The 18202-nt window shown below is 35.9% G+C and overlaps 1 long non-coding RNA gene across 1 annotated transcript in view; it reads right to left on the reverse strand.

Annotated features, from left to right (window-relative positions):
- The window catches only part of LOC130540592 (uncharacterized), an 83934-nt gene extending 67511 nt beyond the window's left edge, over positions 1 to 16423 (reverse strand). The window contains exons 1-2 of the long non-coding RNA XR_008954586.2: positions 16354 to 16423; positions 1486 to 1599 (exon numbers count right to left, since the gene is read on the reverse strand). This is a non-coding gene — a long non-coding RNA (uncharacterized LOC130540592). The remainder of the gene's footprint in view (positions 1 to 1485; positions 1600 to 16353) is intronic.
- Between the last annotated feature and the right edge of the window lie 1779 nt (positions 16424 to 18202).

Genomic DNA, 18202 nt, shown 5'->3' on the forward strand with positions numbered 1-18202 from the left:
AGTTCCTAGTATAAGAAGTTTTTCACTTAATATTCACAATGGCACAATAAGCCAGGAAGACAATGTAAAGAAGTAGTTAAGCATCTAGATTATGGGTTCAGATTACTTGGGTTTAACTCCTAATTCCGATCCTGAATAGCTACATCACTTTTAGCAACTTTCTTGCATTCATTCATACACTCTTTCATTCAACAAATATTTACTGAGCATTACATGATGTGTGTCTGTATTGACCTAAACAGACACAATCTGTCTTTTGGAAATTATACATTACTTGGAAATATAAACATTAAAAAGCCATAAACAAAAATAAAGCCTGGGAAGAGGTTAGATAATAATCTGTTTTATCATCTAAAATGGAAATAATAATAACTACCCCAAAAGTCTGTTGTGACAACTGGAATGATATAATCCATATAAAGTACTTAGCAGAGTGCTTGGCTTTTAAGCAGTGTTATAAAGGGATGAAGAAACTAATGTCCACCTAGGTTAAGTATCCAACCAAGAGTCACTCAGCTAGGAAGTGGCAGAGCTAGAATTGAAATATAATTTGCCTGCCCATACATAGTTTTTCATCCAAAGAGTCTACATGCTGAGAGATACAAAGAGAGAGGGAGAGAGAGAGAGACAGACAGAGAGAGAGACCAACACAGATGCATTTCCTGGAAAGTAGTTTTGGTCTATCATTACCAAAGGCAGATTTCCCATAAATCCTATAACTATCATGAAAAAGGAGTTGAGATGAGTGAGTCACTTCCATATTTGGGGTCATGATGGACATTGTTCCCAAAGAAAGTGTTCAAGATAGGGAATCTGTAAAGTCCCATTTCTTTCTTTCCTTCCCTGGAACAATAATGTCATATGATCTTGGGGCTAAGGTTTTAAGAAAAAGTTATCTATCCGTAAAATTCAAACACCTTCTTAGGCCAGTGTAAATTATGGCCAGAATGAGAATTTGGGGTGCTCACACACTCTTCTGTCACCAACAAGACCAACAGAGCTTTTTTTTTTTCCCCAAGTTCTAAGGAATTGGTTAAAGTTAGAATCCACACCCACTGCTAAAGTTGGCGATGGGTGCGGATATATGCTTGATCCCGTAACTTCCTTGGATTTCTATATAAATTGGGTGATAGCATGTCCCAGTTTGCCTGACAGTTCACATGTATGCTGATTGCATTACCATATTATTAATATTCTCTCCTTTTCTTATAACAACCATCCCTCTTTGTAAAATAAATTACATGTCCACCCTATCTATGTGCATTTAGAGGCATAGAGTGGCTAACAGTTGCTAGTGGTAGAACTTCTGAATGAAGGAAACATTGGGTTGTTTAATCGCAGCCTGGAAGACATTCAAAAATTCATTCTTATAGGGTACTTTTTCCTTTGACATGATGCTGTTCAATTTGAGATTTACATCTGTTGGCTAATAATGAAACTGCTAATAGTACTTGCTCGTTATTTTCTGTGCTCAACTTTACATACCTGCATTTCAAGTGAATAAGTGGATGTCTAAACAAACAGGATAACCCAACTGTCTCTGTGGTGATGTTTCAGGTTATTAGTGAAAGTTTCATATATAAGGTTTTTATCCCTCTCCTTAAATAGAAACAAAAAAACAATTAAGCTTGTTCAATAGAAGCGATACTGATCTAAGAGAGAGGTGAGGATTACAGTGCTTTCAGACTTAATGTGCCTTTAGTTGCTTTGTTTTCTAACTGCAAATTGGTAAGCAGATTAAAAAGACATAAAAAATAAACACAATCATGTGGCAGGTGTTACTTGGCCATACGAAAATGTTTTAGAGGGGGTTCAACTCACATTATCCTCTTCTCTGGTATCCAGTGAAAAAGCAAACCGCCCCCGACTGCCTCCAAAAAAAAAAAAAAACCCAACACAAAATCTCTTAAAATATCCCTCTGGCTTTGCATCAAGGGATGGACCATTATCCTGAGTAAAAATATACATTAAGTACTTTCCAAAATCTGATTGTTTTCTTACCCAAAACAGTTTTAGAAATTGGAATGTTGTCACGCCTGTAATCCCAGCACTTTGGGAGGCCGAGGTGGGTGGATCACCATAGATCAGGAGTTCGAGACCAGCCTGGCCAACATGGTGAAACCCCATCTCTACTAAAAATACAAAAATTAGCCGGGCGAGATGGTGGATGACTGTAATCCCAGCTACTTGGGAGGCTGAGGCAGGTGAATCACTTGAACCCGGAGAAGTGGAGGTTTCAGTGAGCCGAGATCGTGCCACTGTACTTCAACCTGGGTGACAAGAGCAATACTTCGTCTCAAATTAAAAAAAAGAAAAGAAAAAAAAAGAAATTGGAACTTTGAGCTGTGAGCAAAAATTAAAGCCTAAACTTCTTAATTTGGCATTCAGAGTTCATCACCTGGCTCCCATCTACATTGTCTTCCCCCTAATTTTTCTTCGCTACAAACAAATCGAACTACCTGAATACCAGAAAACCTACTCCTTCCTGTCTTCACAGATTTGTTCACACTGTTCCTTCCATCTAAGGTGGTTTTTCCTTCCCTTGCAACAAGTCTGAAATCCATTTCAAAGTCTAGTTCAACTGTCAAAAATTTCTAATAAATACAATTTCTTTCACCCTTGAATATCTATAGAATAGTACCTCTTATGTTATAGGCATTTACGCATTCATCTGATTTTCTGTAAAACATTGTAGGTTCCTAGGAGGCAGGTTTTATATGATCTTTTATACCTTATTAAATACCATCATGGGGTTCCTCATAAATTTGTTACCCAATGCCAGTTTGTTAAATAATAAATCAATATATAAAGGAAGCAAAAGAAATGAGGTAAAGGAGAATGGGAGAAAAATAAATTGTAAGCACAATCTTTCCAGGATATTAGAGTGTCTCTCATTGTTGTATATTGTGAGGCCCAAAGTATATGACACACCTCACCCCAAATGATGATAAAGACATACACTCTTGGGTTTTATATTAACTATGTAAAGTACTTGGAATACTGGCACACAGTAAGCGCTTTTTATGATTGTTATTTTTACATAATTTGCCAACATCTCAACTCAAGCCTACAGAAGATATAGTGGCTTAGTGTAATGGAATGGGGACACAATTTGACTCAAAGCATTCAAACTTTATCTCACTCATGTACAAAGTGTCCACTGGTTAAGGGTCTTTAATCTCCCTGATCCAAAATTTTTCTTAAGTATAAAATAAGGATTATAATAGAACTAATGTCATAAGGTTGTGCTAAGCATTAAATGAAATAGTGTCTGGAACTTAGTACTCATTTAATGAATGGCAGCCACAGTAGTAGTCAGAGACTCAATTTCTTAATCAATTTATTGTTTGTAATTTGTTTCATAAGCAGTACTCTAGAGTTATTAAGCTGTTAATTGTAATCTTTTTAATGGTTCGTAATTTTAGTATATACTGCTCATACATTAGCTAGATGCACTCACCTCCTTTTATACATTTCTGGGAAATTATCATGCACATCTTTTGTTTTTTTCTCTAACTGTCTACACCTGTGTCTCTCTTACAAGGACTTACAAAGACTTCTCTTAAATTACTAAGGCAGCTTTCTGATTTGCTTTTGCATGCAGTGAGTTGGCAGTGCCTGTACCCTTGTCTCAAGTAAGGATAAAGTTTAGAGTACAATTACAACATGGATGTTCATATGAGATTCAGCTATCTCTGAGATTTTGCCTTAAATTGCCCCTTTAAAATTGCAATTGGCTTTTTCCTTTCCTCTGCCCAGATTTTCCTCAGAGCATTTCCATAATGAATCTTTTGCACTTGAATCCTTGTCTTAGGGTTGGCTTCTGGGGAAACCAATCTAAGAAAATGACATATTACAAAGGAAAGCAGAATTGAAAACTTTGGCATGAAACATCAATCTTTATTGAGTTGAAGACTCTTTTTCTGCAGCAGTATAACCATCCCTCCCATCCCCCAAATTGATTTATTTTTACCTTGCCAGACTTCTATAGTACTTACTGTCTATGCCGTATTTGGCATTTAACTTGACCTACTAGTTTTCTAGTACTGTGTAACAAATTACCACAAATTTAGAGGCTTAAAATAATATACACTTATTATTTCACAGTTTGTATGGGTTAGGAGTCTAGGCGTAGCTGTCCTGGATCCTCTACTCATGGTCTCACTGGGCTGAAGTCAAAGTGTCAGTCAAGACTCTAATCTCATTGGAAGCTCAGGGTCCACTTCCAAGCTGTGTAGTTGTTGTCAGAATTTAGTTTCTTGCTGTTATCAGAGTAAGTCACACCCTTTCTTGTTGACTATTGGTGAGAGACTGCCCTCAGCAACTAGAGGCCATCCTTGGTTCTTTGCCACGGGACCCCATCCATACTTAGTTCACAATAGAGCTGTTTTCTTCTTCAGTGCAAGCAGCAGTAATCTCCCACTTTGAATCCATCTGATTTCTTTTAAGGATTCATCTAATTAGATCAGGCCAACCCAAGATAATCTCTATTTTATTAACTCAAAGTCAACCGATTAGGGACATTAATTAAATCTGATATTTCCATTCTGCTAAATAACGTTACATGATCACAGACATAATGACCCATTATATTTATAAATTTCATTCACACTTCAGGGAAGAGGATTATATTGGGGATATTTAAGCAGAGGGGCAGAATTTTGGAGACCATCTTAGAATTTTGCTTACTAAATTTGTCTTCTATGCTTACTTGCTGTATATAGAGCCCTTTGCTGGGGGGTTGATGCTCCAAAATCTAAAATTAATGAGTATTTTAGGAAGTGATTTTGATAGTGATGGTGTCATTATAATTTTTTTTCTAAAAGGGAGATAATAGGACTGTATCATATGGTTTCCACAATCCAGATGTCAAATCAGAAAACATTCTCCCCACCAAAAAAATTAAAACAAATACAGTGGTAAATGTAGGTATAATTTATGTAGCAATAATTTGATTTCTATGATTCTTTTTTTTTCCTGATGTGGAAAATGGGTATAAGATTCCCCCTCTCATTGGGTTGCTAAAAGGATTAAAGAAAATTATTAGAGAAATACCTGACAGATAATAGGTGCCTAACAGTTGGAAGGTACTTTATCTTATTCCCTGCACAGAATGACTTAACTAAATTTTGTAGAAAGGAAAGCTATTTTTAAGAACGTGTGGAACATGTTCTTTTGAAAAGCAACAGATGATTTGGGAAGTAATTAACTAGTGCACATAGAAGAGGACACTTATCAGTCACAGAAAGCATTTTACATAAAAAGGCAGTTTAAAAGAGGTAAAGAGAATGAGAAAAAAATGGCCATTGCAAGCTGATTTCTTCCCCCAGGAGAGAGTTTAGGGAGGGAATTGTGGTATGGGAAGTTATCAATTAAGTTCCATATTTTGCAAGTGGTAAGATATTAAAAGTCCAGAGGTCTGGAAACTTGATGGAATTTATGGGACCTATCCCATAAATTACCCACAAATTACATGTTTCCTAGAATATATCTTATCTTGGTGTCTGGGGACTTCAGGGCTTCAGCACAGGTGCATAGTAAGACTTTGAAAAATATTATTCAATGAAGTATTTAGAATGCTTGTCAATATATTACTTCTATATGCAAACAGTCAAAAAAGTATATAATTGTGATAGAGTTGTTTTTGTCTTGATTTTTAAGTAACATTTATTGACAGCTTACTGTGGACCAGGTATTGTGCCAAGCATTTTGTATCTATGACCTAATTCAATCCATGGTGAATGTGTATCACAAATATTTCTCTTTTACAAATAAGGAAACTGAGACTCAAAGAAATTAACTTGCCCATAAAAGCTAGCACAAAAAATAGGCACAAATCAGGTCTGGAATCCTGTTTTGTATAAGTCCTAAGCTGTGCCCTTAAGCTCTCTGCCACCATGTAATTAAAATAATATGCCCTTAGCATTCTTTTGTATGAATCTTGGTTGTCAATTAGAAATCACCCTGCTAAGATCTCTTCAGGGGACCTTTTCCACAGGGTTTCCTGCTTTGAATTCACTGATGTATTTCTATTTTGTGTCCCTTGTGGGCTGGTTGGCAAATGAAAGTCAAGAGCAAACTGAATGAAATTCTAGCAGGAAGGAACCTCCAGTGAATGCTTCATCTACAAGGATGGAGGCAAGCTTATTGGTTTCACCCATACTCTCTAAAGCATTCACACTTGCTAGTGTGTTAACAGCAAAGCCCATCACAAATGACTATTTCCACTTTCAAATCATCTCTTATTATCTCTGCTCAGTGACTGTGAGCAGGTTTGATCAATTCCTCTCCATTCAAACCATTTTATTCTAACTACCAAATAACATTTCCCATTTTCCATATTCAGGGAAAGGCTGACTCATTTAAATAGAGTTTTGCATGACTTACTTAAAGCTGACAGTTTGCATGTGTGGAATTTAAACTCTCTAGAAATCTGGCGAATTCCCTTAGATTTTATTAGTTTGTAATTTTTTGAAAAATGCAGTAACATCCTAGCTTGAAAAGATATTGGTGATACAAAAGAGCTCTCTTAATATCAAAACAAATCTCCTGAGTCGGGGTCAATACTGTATCTAAATGGTAATTCTCCTGAATCCAGGTGTAGAATTGTGGATTCTATACTCCTTTCTTGTTCCAAATCACTTTTACATAACTTTGAACTAATTTTCCCTCAGGACTTTAGGAATCTTCTATAACATAGGGGCCATATTTATATGAAAGCTAACAGGTGTGATTGGGAAGAGTTTACATATGTGGGTATACATATGTGAGTATTGTCACAGAAAATAGTTTAATGTGCTACTAAAATTGTAAACTAAACTATATTTTTACGAAGAAGTTTCTTGACAACACTTTACTCTGCCCTATTTGGGTAGATAAAACACAAATGTTTTACACAGTCACTAAGAGAAAACAAATAGAAAGTTAATCAGAAATAGTTGCCCATGTAGAATGGCCACACTATCTTACACATGAAAGGCATACACTGGTTATCAAATGTAAATGGGGATCCAAGTCATAAAATCAGAGAAATTCTAAGTTTTACTTTTTCTATTTGGTGACTATTGGAAAGGTTACCTAATGAAGATAATGCTTTAAGTTTACTTACCTGTAATGTGGAGATAATGACAATATTTCACAGACTTATAAAGATTAAATAAGATAGAAACGTAGCCTCTCAAAATATAACTGTACTATGTTCTTCCGTTTCCTTCCTAAGTATGCTCCAATTTCATTAACAACTTGCTTACAACCAAAACTCGAATCTAAAACTGGAATAATTCCTTGAATGTACTTAGCTGTTTCAAAATATTAACTATGAATTGAACCATGAGCGAAATCAGTTTAAATTGTAACTTCTTTTTGTGTTCATAATTAATTGAACTAGGTCAGAACCAAAGCATCAAAATACTATCCTAATAGAACCTTAATCAAATTATATTTGATCAGTTTAGTTTCATTACCAGCTCACTGTTCCATCTTGTAGATGGAACACTCTTTAATATCTAAGATATCTCTTATTTCACTTCTTGTACACTCTTTAATATCTTAAATATATCTTATTTCACTCCTTGTCACCCAGCCTGAATAAATAGCTCATACAATTAATTTTTTTTTTTTTTTTTTTTTTTTTTTTTTTGAGGCAGTCTCGCTCTGTCGCCCAGGCTGGAGTGCAGTGGCGCGATCTCGGCTCACTGCAAGCTCCGCCTCCCCTGTTCACGCCATTCTCCTGCCTCAGCCTCCTGAGATTAATTTGCTTTAAAAATAAATAAGGCCATTTAACCCCTGCCACAGTGTTTTTCATCTCTATATGGTAGTAACAAAGAATATTCTACCTTTCTAACCAGATATTTGAAATACTAAGTCAGATAATCGACATACAATTGCACTGATAAAATACTATATGTTCAAAAATTATTGTTTAACATAGAGATATCCAATATATTATGCTAAATTTTTAATGTTAGTAAAATTTAAACACTGCTGCCATTGAAATCCACCAATTTATGATTATTACCCCAAATATAATCATGCCTTTCCTAATTATGTTCTAAAAGAATGGTTGTAAAACATCGATAGGGATCGTGTGTACTCTGGATATAAAACAAAGTCACATAATCAAGACCTCAAAGTGTCTCTCACCAGTCTTCACAATGCAAATTATGAAGTAGAATAAAGCAAAAGAGTAGCTTAGATTGACAAAATGTCTTCAACTTTCTTCACTCTCAAAGTACCCTCCTATTCTGGGTTTTACTAAACTTAAGTCTGTCTACATACTTGAGACCAGATCATCATTTTGTTTTACAGTGAGACTGTCCTTGTACCAGCCTAAGAGATATTGCTGATTTGATAACCCTACCAAATGCGTGCTGTAGTAATATGTGAATATTTTAAGAAGGTAGTATACTGAGGTAGTTAAGAGTTTGGTCTCAAGAGCTAAACTGCCTGGATTCCCCAAAGCCCTGGCTTTGAATCTCTGAACAGATCATTTGACCTCTCCTTAACTGCTTTTCCTGATTTAAAAAATAGAAATAATTATAACAATCTAATTTGTAGGATTTTAGGAGGGCTAAATCGGATAATAAAGTATACTTAAAACTACTTCTTAAATAACTATCCAAATTTACTGAAGCTGAGAATTAGCATTGTTTGTTAGATTATCTCATAGAAAGATAAATGTAAGAGTGATTTTTCACAATGCGTGCAGCTCATTCACCTGAGAAACAACCAGGTGATTATTCTAGCTGAAGTGAAGGTGTTTTTGGTCATATTTATTGACTTTCTCATATAGACATTGGGAAGCAATAGTGACCAAAACATGACTTTCATTTAATGAGATACAAAGGTAATTGTTTTAAATTTTTACAGAAAATTAACAAGTACTATCTTCCTTCTACATATGAGATGACACTTCTCATTCCCCTTGTGATTTGGTGGGGTCATGTGACTATAGCTAGTCAATGGAGTCTGAGAGTTACTGTCACGTGTCACTTTCATGTTGAGGCAGTGAAAAAGTTTGTGCAACATTCCAACAGTCTCTTCCTCTTCTGAAGTTGAGTGTGAAGGCAAAAATGGAGAGCCATGATCTAGCAGCCTGGATGTATTGCATCTGTGCATCTGTGCTAGCAAGTTGTCAGCAGAATTTGTGTGAGTGAGAAATAAACTTTGTGTTATGTCCCAAGAATTTTAGGATTATTTGTTGCCTCAGCATAAACTTAGTCCATCTTACAAATACATGTTTTGTTAAAAAAGTCATTTTTGTATTTACAGATATTCTGTTTTCTTATAAATCTGCTCCTAGTAAATGACCCATACTCTTGACCTATTTGTTTTAAGACTAGTAGAAAATAGTCACAATTGATAAACACAACCATTTTCCCATTAAGAATGAAAAAACTAAACATGATGATCTCATGAAGAGTCAGCTTCCACATTTGACATTGAATATTATAAGTGTAATTTTTCATGCTCACTACAAATACAGTCACTATCACAAAAAAGTACAAGGTATAAATATAGTAGAAAAATAAAAATATTTACTACTATGATTATGCCCAACCTCTGTCAAAAACTCTGAAGGGTCTGAGATTTTATCTTATTTGCAAACTAAAAACTTAATAGACACAGTTTTATGGCAGATGGCAGAATACATAAGACTCCTGGGTCAGAGAGAAAGAGCTTTGTTACTTATTGCAATAGTAGTATGTAGAGTATCAGCATTTGTGTTGGTTCTCAGAGCCTCAAATTCCATGGAATGTTACAAACAAAAAGACTACCTGCTATGTAGAAATGTGATATGTGTTTATAGGAAAAGGACCCAAGCTTAGAGAACTCAAGTCCTTGATGATAGACAGTGAAACTGCCTGGTCATTGCCTAGCATGGAATGTCATCTTTACTATGTTGTACATTAAACAAACCTACACTTTTCTCTGGAGGGAGATATTATCGCTATCTTCCAAAGCTATTTGCTGTACAAACATCCTTGAAAAGATAAGACAAAACAAAATGAGGCAATGTCTTTGCTTGTAAGACATACAGAAATGTGAGGAACTTGTGAAAAATTGTCAAAACATATACTCCTCATTCCTACATTGTCTTTGCTTCTAACAAATTTTTCTATGAGTATGATACTTCCTTGACCACTCTAATGAATCTGAGCAATACAGGGTGAAAATAAATCATTTCATTTTGTCTCCTGTAGTATTGAAAGGCTTATATTGACAGTGATTCACATAGCAGAATGAAGTCAACCTACAGTGCTGACCTCAACAATGCTTCCTATGGTCCTGAAATCAACAAGTTGAATGAGTTGAAATTATTAGGGTATAACTTAGAAATCCATGTAGATTTCGGCTAAAGAGTCTACATCGACATTTTCATTTGGCCTATGGCATTAATCCAGGTACAGAAGGACATCTTAGTTATTGCACAAAGCTGGTTTGCAGGAAGAAAGTCTAGGGTAATTTAGTCATCCATAACAACCCTGGACAGTGAACCTGACCTGCATGTATTTCAGGGCCAAGGTGTTGTCATTGGTTGCTTCATCAAGAGTCAGAAACAAATTTTGATCAGATTTTCTAATTGAATGACCTCTATTAGGACCCTAAATGATATCCATTGGAATAACTATTTGAAAAGCACACAAAAATAATACATTAGTTTTCCCTCCAAGAAGTAATCTAAGTAACCAATGGTAACCTTACTTTAGAGCAATCTCTGTAGTCACCTGAGGGCTACATGGCCTATTGGTGCTATTTTCTTAAATACTGGAAGGTCTCTATAGCTACTTCTAAAGTGAAGTCACCATGTTCTTAGGAGGAATGCATGCTCTTATCCAAATTCCACTCACAAATTGCAGTCTCAAGGGTACACATGGTACCTCTGGAAAAAAAGTGATTTATTTTTTACCCTACATGTGGAATCTGCACAAATCGGAGGATACAGATTGATGGTACCTTTGTCATAGACTCAGATGACTGGTGGCCATCGGGTACCTAGTTCAGTTTGAATAATTGAATCTAATCTTTCTTTCTGAAGAGATTGCTTGAGGAAAATCAGTTTAACTGGTTCTGTTTGTTTATACCAACAGAACAAACAGTTTGAGTGACATGCACCTGCCTCACAGAAAGACGGAGTGTCAAGTACGTGAATGAGGATGGGGAAGACATCTGGATCTTTTGATAGATATTTTGCATGAGGGAGGTCAAGAGTTGGGACTATCTCTTATTTTCAATGGACTTTTTCATAAGGTTAAAGGAAACATGTTCAAATCATGATCAGCCTAAATAATTCTATGCATTATTCTTCTATGTCTTATAATTTTTTTATAAATAGTGTCCATTTCTGTCTTGTTTTATGTGATTATTAAAGACATTCTTCCCTTAATTTGTAGCCTTATAAGTTAAAAGTTCATATTGAATCATTTGAGAATAGATAACTATACTCAAAGTTGCTAAACCATAGACTATTTGATAAGACTACCTAACAGCCTTTAGGGTATTTTGCTGCTGTTAATACTGCTGATAATGATGAAAAATAATGATTAAAATTTATTTAACATTTTTCTATGCTGAAATTTTGTGAGATATTTTTGTAGTTTCAACAACTCTTATTGTATGCACTTTGCCCCATTCCATATTTACTTCCAGAGGATAGGCTAAAATTAAAAACAAAGAGATGTATTGAGACTAGTTTTGACATGATGAGAGTTTTGTTTTTTTGAGATGGAGTCTCTCTCTGTCGCCTAGGCTGGAGTGCGGTGGTGTGATCTTGGCTCACTGCAACCTCCGCCTGACAGATTCAAACAATTCTCCTGCCTCAGCCTCCCGAGTATGTGGGACTACAGGCGTGCGCCACCATGCCCGGCTAATTTTTTGTATTTTTAGTAGAGATTGGGTTTCACCATGCTGGTCAGGCTGATCTCAAACTCCTGACCTCATGATCTCCCCTCCTCAGCCTCCCAAAGTGCTGGGATTACAGGCATGAGCCACTGAGCCCGGCCTACATGATGAGAGATTTTATCTCTTAGAATTTGTATTTTTCCTGGCCACCCTGGGAGCTCGGGCCTTACATGTTGCCAGAATCTCTATGTTAAATGAGATTTAAGCCTATCTCTCAATTAAAAGTTGGCTTTGTCTGGAAGGTCCAAGGAGAAAGGGCTAATCATAATTTTTTTAATTTAAGCCTTAGGTCAGATGCATTGTATTAATGTTTTGGGCTGCACATGATTTAGCTACATTTAGAGAATGAAGAGTTCTTTATAGATTGTGGAAACCATGCTAGGTTTTGTATTAGACTGTTCTTGTATTGCTATAAAGAAATACCTGAGACTGGGTAATTTCAAAAGAAAAGACATTTAATTGACTTATGATTCTGTGGGCTTAACAGGAAGACTAGTGCCTGCATTTGCTCAGCTTCTGCAGAAGCCTCAAGAACCTTACAATTATGGCAGAAGGTGAAGGTCAAACAGGCATATCACATGGACAGAGAAGGAGTAACAGGAGACAGAGGTGTGCCACACACTTGTAAACAGCTAGATCTTGCAAGCACTATCACAAGGACAGCACCAAGCATTCATGAGAAATCCACCCCCCCATGATCCAATCACCTCCCAGCAGTTTCCGCCTCCAATACTGGGAATGACAACTCAACATAGGATTTGGGCAAATATACAAATTACATCAATATTTCTCACTGTACAGCAATCCTTTTGCCTTGGTTTTCTATATCAAACCCATCAACCTTTAATGATTTATGACTAAAGCACTGATAGCTACTGGGAACATCTAGAACTCATGTGCTCTATCTCTATTCCATGGAATATCACCCTCTGCTATACTGGCTTAAATAAATATTTCACATTAGCAGACATAAATTCAGTTTGTCAGATCATGTTCAGCCCAGACATCATTTCCCTTTCTTTTATTTCCTAAATCGTTAAGGGCTAAAGTCAAAGCTGTTATATGTTCCCAAAGTAGTATAAAATATGTATAAGCATTTAAGACATTCCAAACATTTCTCTTTATGGTTTGGGACCAATGTATCCATTAATTTGCTCTTTGGTCTGAGCTTTTGCCATAAAAGTCTTAGGCCAGGTAAACATCAATGTTTTCCATTTTTCTTCAATTTATTTACTTTTATTATTTTTTTTTTTTAGCAAACAGTGACTGCTGGAAGCCCCTAGAAATGAATGCCAACCTAGTTTACAAAAGACAGCGATGACGTCAGTCAATATGCAGAATTGTTCAACTTCTTTTATCTTTGCAGAGCCACCTAGCGTAACTGAAATGGTAAACCTGAATAGGCCTTTAATTGGATTGAGCTATTATGGATCCTAGAGCTAGCAATGCAGACTGAAAATAGTGTGTTCTTTGTCTTCACCAAGATAAAATGTGCTTCAAAGGCAAAAATGAAGTTGCTTGAAGTCAGTTATTAGCTCAGCCAGATTCATTTTCAATAGCATGTCTCAGTGTGTTGCTTGTCTTCTCAAAGGTGGTCCTTTCTGGCCATTAAGAAAAAGTAGTGAAGCAACCCTCCTGTCTTCCACACAGGTTGATTGTTAAATGTAACCAAGGAGACTGTAAAAGGCTTCTAAATGGGAGAAAAAAACTCAGCCTGAATGCCTCGGATTAATCCTTGATGTCCCAGTTTTCTCACCTATAAATTGGAGAACCTAATGTCTATTGGAACCACTGCATTGTGGTTGCTGTGAGAATTAAATGGTATAATGTCTGTGAGAGTGCTTTGCAAAGTGGAACTCCCTCTATAAATGTATGGATTATTACACTGTTTACCCTCCATAAATGTATGGATTATTATACTGTTCACTGTCACTTTTTAAAACAAATCTTCCAAATATCTTCACACCTTGAAGAAAGATTTGAAAGAGTTCCCATTCTTTTAAAATCCTGTTAGATCATTTTCCCCTTTAATTTCACTTTTGATATGAACTTACTCAATTCCGGTCCTGATAGCCATTCAAGCAGTAATCTTAGCATAGCCATCAGCAAAACTTCGTAGACAACCTTGTGTAAAATTCTGTAACCTTGAAATTTTATTCCCATCTTATCTTGATAGAGACATGAATATATAAAAATTTTATCTGAAACTTAAAAATTAGTATGAAATTCCTCATTATATCACTGTTACAGATTTTTTTGTCTGTGGAAAAAATAGGTAATTACTCTGTCCAGTTAAGATACACTTTGGCAGGTGATGAATGTTGACAGTATGCTGACTGGAGCTGAACCATAGATTATTACTGATATGTGTATGTATGTTCATATCTGTGCATATGTGCATGCTCACACATGTGTATGTATGTGTGTGTGAGAAAGAAAAAAGGAAGTAAGAAATAAACATCTTGGATAAGTTAATATAGCGCATAAATTGATTTTTCAGGTACTGAGTACCTGAAATGCACTAGGCATAGAAAATATAAGAGTAAGAAATTTTCCTGGCTCTTAAGCAGCTTTTAACCTAAGGGTCAAATCAGAGAATTCCTTTGACATTTCCAGTTTCATTAAATGAGATGTTTAGATCATGTGATAAAGTTACTCAACAAGCTAAAATGGTGAGATTCTACTTAATTTTTACATTTAAATCTTATTTAAGAGAAGAAATCTGTTATCTTGAAGACTGGATTCAGCAGATTTGACCCTCAAAGAGGGGATATTTTCATGAAGAAAAAGGGGCACTGCCCTTTTTCTTGAAAGGATCAGATTAACCAAAGCAAAATTTCAGTTCTTTGGGGCTAGAATGTGTCTTTTCCATCATTAGAAATCAGTGAGTAAATACTTTAGTGGGAAAAGAATAATAGATATAATTTTCATCCGTTTTTCCTTTAGTTATTTGTCCACCATTTATTCACAGTCCTAAATCATAGCTAGATCCAGGTGGACAACCCAGGACCCTGCCCCAGTGTGGGCCAGCCATTTGGCAGAAGTCGGTGGACAAGTTTTGGAGAGTTAATCCTTGATATATATTTAATCTTAGTTAATCTAAGACGCTTGAAGAGTATCTTGCTGATGAGGTCACTTGTTTTTTTTCTTTGCAGAATAATTAGTGTCACTTTATTCCACACCTAGGATAGTTCATCCTTTCACCTCTTAAATAAAATGTATGAGAGGCCTTCATTTTGGACTGAGGTCCTGCACTAGGCTATAAAAGACCAGATCAAAAAAGAATAGAGTAACTCCAGAATGGAGTCACTGATGCCATGTGCCAGATAATCAAAGGGAACTTAGAAAAGGGCCAGTTTAAAAACAAAAAACAGAAAACGAAAAACAAAAACAAAATAAAACAAAACAAAAAAAACAAACAGAAGATTCACTGCAATCAATTTAAAGGGGCACAGTTAACCTGAGCCAGCATGATAAAGAAGTCGTCGCTTTCACCCTATAAGAAAAGTGACTTTCAACAATCAATCTGTTTTCTTTTCTTTATTTCTGCTTTCTTCAGCCTTTTCTGCCTGTAAAACTCACTTCTTCTGCTCAGTTTAGTTGAGTGCCTTTCTGTAATATTTTGTAGAATGAATGCTACTGGACTTATGAATTGCTAATAAAAGCCATTTAGATCTTTAAAATTCAACTCGTTAAAATTTTGTCCCTTGACACACTCAAGGAACACGCACTGCCCTTCTTCTTATGTTTTTTTTATCTTGGATAACTTAATCTTTATTCCAGCACTATCATTTCATGAACAACTTTTGATTTTCCTTCTTTTCACCCTGAAATGTTTACCAAACTCTGAAATGTAATTGTTTAATTACTGCCAAATTTGACTTAATTTTCACAACATGTTACATCCGAGGTTTGTCATCTTCTACCCTCCTCACCAAGACTACTTATTTTTAAAATATATAACCCATGTATAGTGAGACTGACTGGTGAAAGTGAAGATATTGATCTCAAAGCCCTGCCACTCATTCCTTTGTATCCTGTAGGTTATAGTTGGAAAACTAGCAAACCAGACGTTTTAATATCCTCCTGCTTCCATCTGATTGGCCTTTCCTCTGGATCAAGCATTCTGGATGGTTTCTCAGAATTCAGAGTAATGTATTTTATCATATCATTCTACACTTTTAAATACATTTAACATTAAACCTCAAATCTCCCCAAATCTGATGCTTCAGTCACAAGATGACTCACTCTTCTTAAAACATGTCCTATATGCTCTAACTACCAAATCATGCTGGAGGGCAAAGGCAGTGTCTCCTTCAGAATTTTTATCCTTCATAGCACCTAAAGTTCTGCATCTACTCACTTCTTACTAAATAAATGTTGCACTATTGTTTGTCATCATAATGGTCTGTATCACTAATCCATACATTTTATTATTAAATGCATACTTACTGAATGGCCACTGTATGACAGGATTATTTCTATGTACCATAAAGAGCTTGTTCTCTAGAAATGTAAATTATCTGTTACAAGTTAGATTTTGTAAGAGAATGTGGTATGTGAAATAATGCTGTCTTTATTGGTGCAATTCTATAACCTCCATAGAAACAATATCCCATATTGTCCTAATGATATCTCTGGTGATGTGTTAAGTTTTATTTTTGCCTTCTTAAAAAGGGCAGAATTTTTTTTTCCAAAAATAGTTAAATTAGTAGCTACAATTTTGGGGCACCTCTTGTGTATTAGAAACAATATACTACATACCTTATAGAGTTGTATCTTTATACTCATTTTATGAAGGTACAATGTAAAGGTTCAATAGCTCAACATTTTGAATCCAAGGTTTGAACCTTATTCTTATTGCTCCATTCTTCTGGTGTTTCCCCACTCTACAAGCTTCCTTTTAATAGTTGTACTCTGAAGCAGCCCCTGGCGAGTTCTAATTCCAGGAGAACACTTTGTTCCCCTTCCATCTCCCTTCATGTTCCCCTTCACGGGACACCACAAGAGACCTTGAAGGTTGGGACTTTGTGGGGATTCCTCTCTTAAAATGAGAAGCTTGCTGCGAAATCTAGCATAGCAGCTGAAAGATACTAGTAAATGTTTTCCAAACAAAAATCCCTCAGTGAATCAAAGAAAAAAAGGTATAATTTTCTGTTGGTAAATGCAACATGCACAAGTTATTTGAAACAGCTGGTTCGAGTGGAAATGAATGACTTCCCCAGGGTCAAAATCTGACAGTAAGTGCTTGCTGCTTACATGTGTGGAAGAGGGAACGGGGACAGATTTTGTAACAGAGCAGAACAATTTCTCCGCCTCATCAGTTCATGAATATTTGAATGGAGAGGGTATGATTGGCAGAGCTTCTCATGGCTTTGCTTTTTATTTTTCCTCCAGCATTCTTCTTATCTAGTGAGTATCCATCATATACCTACTACAATGTAGGGATGATGCTAGGCACTGTGGCCACAGAGCTCAATGTGACACATTTCCTTGCTTCTTTGTATTATTCTTAAAATTATGGTACAACTGTATTAGGCAAAGGAGGGAAGGTGTCATTGTTTATACAGTGAGAGAGTGAAGAAATAAGGACATCTCAGCTTTCCCACTCTCTATGATTGTACTCTGTGCTACTTGAATAGAGGGATGACAGCTTTTGGAGAGAGCCCCTGAGCTGGATCTCCATATAGTTTTCCAAGGGCTTTAACTCATTTGCTGTCTTATGCAATCCAATAAATAGTTTTAAGCACCTATATGAGATGTAACCCTCTCTATTCATGGGCATTTTCAGGTAAGGCATTTTATTCTTCTGCATCTCAGGCTATCTTTTGCTAAATGAGAACACTTAAGTACTGCAGCTAAGAAATATTTACCACAAATATTCAAAAGCTCTACATTGGTCATGATTCTGGTGAACGAGAACTCTACAGATATCAAGTATGGTAGTTGTAGCTGTTCTTATGCCTACTTTCTACAACCTTTCTCAGAGACAGTCAATTGCATGGGGCAACAGAAATCTGATCTGTTTATGCTTACATACAAAGCTGCCAGAAAGTCAGGGTCACCGATTTCAGTTTCTGTGAATGGGACACAGTGATAACTTGGCTCTATCTAGCTGAAGAATACAAAGATGTATACAGTCAGGCTTCATGTAATTATGGGAATGCATTCTGAGAAATGTGTCATTAGGCAATTTCAATTTTGTGTAAACATCGCAGAATGTGCTTATTCACATCTAGGTGGTATAGCCTACAATATACCTAAGTTATATGGTATAGCCTATTGCTACTAGGCTACAAAA

Source organism: Pan paniscus, chromosome 9 (assembly GCF_029289425.2).
Source record: "Pan paniscus chromosome 9, NHGRI_mPanPan1-v2.0_pri, whole genome shotgun sequence".
NCBI lineage: Eukaryota > Metazoa > Chordata > Mammalia > Primates > Hominidae > Pan > Pan paniscus.